Raw genomic sequence first — 6,611 nt, 5'->3', positions numbered from 1 at the left:
TACAGTGTATCTGCCACAGTGAAGACCAGCAATAAGGAGATGTCTTATGCCATGTGGACTAATAAAGGGGCGCCCAGTGGTGGTAACCCTTTTTTTTTCGAGTATACGGCCCCTATTAAATCAATGGCCCCAGGTCTGTCCCAGTCTCCTCTCTTTCTCGCTCCATAAACCTTATTTAGACACTTGGACTAAGGTTGCCCAGAGTTGAACATAAAGCGTGTCGGCCATATTGAACTTGCTTCCGATTTAAAGGCGGCATATTACAGAGGAGGATTAGAGAAGATTGGTTTAGAACATTTTTTTGGGAAGATAGTCAGTATATCTTTTCATATATTGATTTAATTCAATACTGGCTCTGAGCTATTGAGTCCAGGGGGCGGTCCTAATCAGTGTTCGGCTGCAATTCCTGTACCAGACTCCGCCCACTGGACACATAGACCCAGAGTAGGTCATCATGTATGACATTAAGGTCGGTGTCGTCTTAAACCTTTGAGTCCAAAATGGTAATGGAAAAAGTTGGCCCCGGGCACCATATATCAGTGTGGGGCCGTGGTCATGTGTAGTGTGGAGGAATAGGTATAAGACATGTAATGGGCGCTAAGCACCTGATGGTCAATTGCCCGTGGTGATGAGAAGAGTAGAAACAGCCATTGTGGGCCCGTGACAATGTGACAGGTGACGATGGAGGCCCAAATTGTGGTGCTTGGGTAGAATAGGCCAGAAGAGGCGGTGGGAGAAGACGCCACCATACGGCCCGGTAGTGCAGGACTGCGTGGACTCCATGTACCGCCATACAGGGTCTTTCTATGTAAAGTATTTGCCCCCCTAGTCTCTGCAGTATCTGGGATCTGAGTCTCCGGCTCTTGTTTCCAAGTCAGTGCTGATAACACTTTAATTCATCACCCCAGGGTGTAATGGTTTCCATCACCCGCTCCCGATACTTATATAAACCGTCTTCCTAATGTTCCCATATATGTTTGGGTTATAGCGAAGCAATGCCAGGAATGTCATGTTTAGGTTTTGCGCCCGTCTCAGGGGAGAAACGACACCATTAGGAAACTATTAAGAGTGAGATGGACCACACCACGGCTCTGATGGCAGAGACCGGCGGCGGACGGGAAGCAGCGCCACCTGCTGCCACTAACACGTAATACATAGCGGGATGGGCACCGTCTGGAAATTATAGTATTGGAGAGCAGCAAAGTTTAGAGACCGGATGTATTATGAGGTTGTGCAGCAGCTGAGGTGCATAATGAGGTTCTGCAGCAGCTGAGGTGTGTTATGAGGTTCTTAAGCAGCTGAGATGTGCATAATGAGGTTCTGCAGCAGCTGAGATGTGTATTATGAGGTTCTGCAGCAGCTGAGATGTGTATTATGAGGTTCTGAAGCAGTTGAGGTGTCTTATGAAGTTCTGCAGCAGCATCATTCAAAATTGAGGTTCTAGAGCAGCATAACTCAGAATTAAGAGGTTCTGCAGCAGCTGAGATGTATAATGAAGTTTTACAGTGGCGTTGACAGTATCTGTATAATACACACTGCAGCTGCTGCAGAACTTCTTTCTTAGAGGGGCTGTCCCGTACTTGTATCCTTAGGATAGGTCACGTGATCAGATGCGATGGATCTGCAGTACCCGGCTGTGGCCACTATGCAGTCCGTGGAGCTGTGCCACCGATCTGATATTGATGGCCATCAATATAAAAGTCTAGGACAATCCATTAAAGAAATAGTGAATAAGTTCATGTCGGTCATCAGAAAACTCCTATATAACTGATGTGTGAGTGACGATTTCTCCAGGAAGAGTAAAGCTGCGCCAATGATTCCTATTGGCCCCCTGGTGGTGACTTTGTGTCACTGCAATATATAACATTATGGTAATGATCGGTGCACAGGTTACAGACCTCAGCCACCTAAATGCTAATGAATTCACAATCTGATGAATTATCTATACCAGGGTCACCGGTTAATTATTAGCGCTGAATAATTATGTATTGTCTATGACAGACGTGCCATTAAACATTTACCACTCTTATAATCTAATTCATTAAATGATGATACGGCTGCGGTAAGAACAGATCTACATCCTCAATGATTTTTTATAACCGTGACAGCAGTATTACCATCAGATATCAATAATCCGTAACCAGCAATTATCATAGATTTATTCTCAATAAATGTACCTTTAACTCTTGAAGTGATTGTTCACCTAAATTCTGTGCATAAAATTTAAATGATAAAATTCTATCTTCTTGCAGCCACCACTAGGGGGAGCACACTGCATACACTTCATGCATTGAACTCAATAATAAAACAGTATGCAGAGAGCTCCCTCTAGTGGTGGAAACTGGAAGATAGACTTTTATGATATCTGGAAAATTTGGAGCTTCGTATAAGGAATATTCACTCTGTGCGGTCACGTCATGGTTGACCATGTGTGAACTCTGGGATCCTTATTGATAATGAGAAAAATCATAGCCTGTTGGATGCTATGTTTGACACTTTTATGGTCATCAGATCGAGGCAATCACCATCGATTACTGATTTAGTAATATGGAAAGGTTTATATTATTAAAAGGTAACTTTGGACTAAACTCAACATCTAGGTTCTGGGTAACATTCAGTTGTGGGAATAGGCCCTTAAAAGTGTTTTTGTTGCAGAACACACAAACATGATCTCCGGGGTATGTCCAGGTCAAGAAAACAAAGATACAATTACTGATTGTCTATGGACACCATATGGCGGTAAACAGCCCACAGCCCGGGGTCCAGTTTCTTGTAATGCAATGGTTTTTTTTTAAGTTTTAGGATCTCCAGACGCAAGTTTCCCAGAGACCCCAATGTTTTGAGGACAGGAGATTCCTAAGAAGGAGAAGAAGAAGGAGGGATTGTGCGAGCTGCAGGTGAGTTGTTGGGTTGGAATGTGTCTCAATCAGCGGGGTCAGCCGCTCGGGTCACGGAGGACGAACCCTAATACAATTACACTTTACAAGTGCCTGCAGCCAGGAGCTCTCCATCACCCTGACCAGGTGGCACCTTAATGGGGCAGACATTCCTCCATGATTGCGCCTTCACCTATTGTCATTTCTGTGCTTCTACCAGCCACACGAATGATGACTACTAATGACTACAACAACAACAGCCGCCATCCTCCACCAAACAACGTTCCCTTTAGACAATTTTTCTTTATAGGGAACCTTTATCTGCATTGTCCAGCCCACCCTGTTGCGTACCCCAGTGACTCCGCCATGATAGTGTCACCCTCTCATCCACCGTCAATGGTGCAGAACCTTCTACGTTTTGATTATTTGCTTTGTCCCTTTTCTTTGGAGTTGCATATTGTCGTACATCCTATATTTGGGCCGTGCCCATCTGTCTATTTTTGAACCACCTTCTATGTTGACAATCTAATCTATATCTACCCCCCTTGCCCATAAAATGACATCAGTATTGGGCACAACTGGCTAAATTCCAGGGCCTCCTGGGCTTGAGTGGTCCATGGTGATGCCATAAGTGTCAATTCTATGGAAACAAGCTCATGGAATAAAGGAAGACATCCTGTCTGCCTAAGAGTTGTCAGTTCTCCCAGTCTCCGCCGAACCTACCCCAAAACTTGAAATTGGTGGAGGAAAGGCTTAGTGTGGGAAGGAGGAGGCATGGATGAAGTTACTAATATTGTTGGGTGGTTCCTCCTCCCGGAATTGTGCCTTAGAAAATTGGCAACTACGAATCATGGTAAGAGCACTAGTAGAAGGCGTGACATTTTTGGCATCGGTGGAGAGTCATAGTTTTCCAATAGAGAACCCAAGTTTGGAGACCACTGACTATGGTGGTTTATTTGAGAGTATCCTACATTTTCACAGTACACGGTAATCATGCACCCTCAGTAACACCGGCATAGGAGTAAGGACGTGACTCACAACCTGAGAACCACGATGGAGTAATCTGATGGAGGCGGCTGTCTCTCGTTCACCCTATAGCCACTTCTTGGTGGTCTTCACAACACCAGATCTGACCAGATGCTTTCCGACACCTGTCCATCTTCTGTCAGATGTTGTGGGACAATATGAAAAGTTCTTTTATGTGTTCGGAGCTAAGAATATATAAGAAGATTTCACATGTGTCAGAGCAAAAACAAAGGGTTTTATGTTCCTTCACGAGATTGGTAGTAGATGCTTGATGGTTACGGATCGCACTTGGCACAATACGCTTGATGGTTGCGGAAACTGTTTCTACTTTATGTTGAATTCTGAGCGATCGTCTACCAAAGGCCGGGACTGTGTGCCAACAAGTGCCCCAAGAGTCAGGCTGTCAGCTTCTCCCCATCCTACGGGGCCCTACTTGGTCTATGGGAGTCTACTTCTTGCCTCGGATTGTCATTTCTTGTGTGGTGGCCCCAGTCCGGATCCTATGTGGGTGCACCACCCCATAGGCAGTCATGGCAGTCAGTTCATTCCTTGGTTTAGCTTGGACTGAAGTTTGCATCTCAGAGTCACGACCACTTTGGCACCCAAGCCTACCCTCTTATAAACTCTTCCTATCCTCTCCTGCCAGTGTTGTAGTGACAGACCCGACCCTGGCAAGTTGGCATTTGTGGAAACTCCTCTTTTTATTTCAAAGCTATGCAGGCAGGTGACATCTCTAAATATGACATATACACTGTTATTACATTACGGGAAGATGCCGGGTCCAGCCTCACTCAGGCCCAGCACTTTCTATACAGCGGACTGACCAGGAATATAGAAATGCTTCACCACACTGCCCCCTAGTGTTAACATTTGCAATGACCATTGTAAAAGAAGCTATATAAATAAGACTAGGTTCACACTTGCATTTGGGCTCTGTCATTGCCACTGGAAGGAAAAGGGCATCTTGATGCCTTTTTTTTCTGTTACAAAGACTGAGACCTTAGCAGAAACCAAACGAATCCAATTATAGTCAATGGGCTCCGTCTGTTGCCATTTTTGACTATCATGAAATGGATCAATTTCCTTCTCCAAATGCTAGTGCGAGCCTAAGGCCATTTGCGAGAAAAACGGACTAGTGCAATCCAATAAAAAATGGGATTGCACTCTGACCAATGATATTCAATGAGTTACATCTCATCTGTGATTTTTTTTCTCAGCTCAAATCGGACTGAGAAAAAAATCACAACATGATGCGATTTGCAGCGTATCTCGGACGAGACTCGCCCATGCAAGTCAATGGATGCAAGGGAAAAACGTACAGCACATGCACCATGCGAGTGCTGTCTGTTTTTAATGTGTCCTTTGAAAAGCCGGCAATTCAGGTGCCGCTACTGTAAAATCACACTGACAGGTTAGAATAGAATACATAGAATAGAACTATACACATAGAATACATATATATATATATATATATATATATATATATATATATATATATATATATAGACATGTCAGTAACACATATGTATGTGTTTATATTGCACAGAAAGATAGATAGAAGAAAAGTCGGTAATTCATCTGCCGGCTTCTATAAAGTCACTGCAGGAGCCGTCAGGATAGAAGAGATGGATTACATACAGTAAATACAAATAAAATAGGTAGATATAGGTGTCAGTGACAAATACTATTAGTACAGTGCGTGCAAATTACTGGACATGTATTTAATTAATAAATCATTATTATTATTTTACAGAAAAAAATGGCGTGGGCTCCTGCGCACTTTTCGCAGACTGGGGGCAGATGTTTATAGCCTGGGAAGGGGGTAATACCCATGGAGCTTCCCAGGCTATTAATATCAGCTCACACACAGCTGTATACTTAGCCTTTACTGGCTATTAAAATGGGGGATCCCCCCAATAAAAATGACGTGGGGTCCCCATATAATTAATAACTAGCAAAGGCTATGCAGGCAGCTGCGGGCTGATATTAATAGCGTAGGAAGGAGCCATGGATATTGGGCCCCCCCGGCTAAAAACATCTGCCCCCAGTCATTTGCTTTCCCTTTGCTGGTTGCGAAAATTGCACGGGAGCCCACGCCATTTTTTTCGGTAATATAATCTTTTATTAATTAAATACATGTACAGTAATTTGTACACACACTGTACTAATTGTATTTGTCACTGACATCTGTATATCTACCTATTCTATGTGTATTTACTGTATGTATTCCATCTCTTCTATCCTGTTGGCTCCTGCAGTGAATTTACAGAACCCAACAGATGAATTACTGGCTTTTTTTCTATCTCTCTATGCAATATATATATATATATATATATATATATATATATATATATATATATATATATATATATATACATGTGTGTGTGTGTGTCACTGACATATATATATGTATTCTATGTGTATATATCTATTTTATCTATTCTATTCTAACCTGTCAGTGTACACCGCACATGAATTGCCGGCTTTTCTTCTATCTATCTATCTATCTATCTATCTATCTATCTATCTATCTATCTATCTATCTATCTATATAAATATGTGTGTGTTTTGACGAATATTTCCTCTGAAAACGATGTGTAAATGACAAAGAGAACAGCTGTATCTAAAAGCTCATGTTAAAATCGCATTGCAATAGGATAGCAATCACAATGCGCTCAGATGTAAATCAGATGCTGGGTGTTAAAATCG

The sequence above is a fragment of the Ranitomeya variabilis genome, chromosome 8 (assembly GCF_051348905.1).
Source record: "Ranitomeya variabilis isolate aRanVar5 chromosome 8, aRanVar5.hap1, whole genome shotgun sequence".
Taxonomy (NCBI): domain Eukaryota; kingdom Metazoa; phylum Chordata; class Amphibia; order Anura; family Dendrobatidae; genus Ranitomeya; species Ranitomeya variabilis.
Note: the sequence above shows the minus strand (reverse complement) of the source record.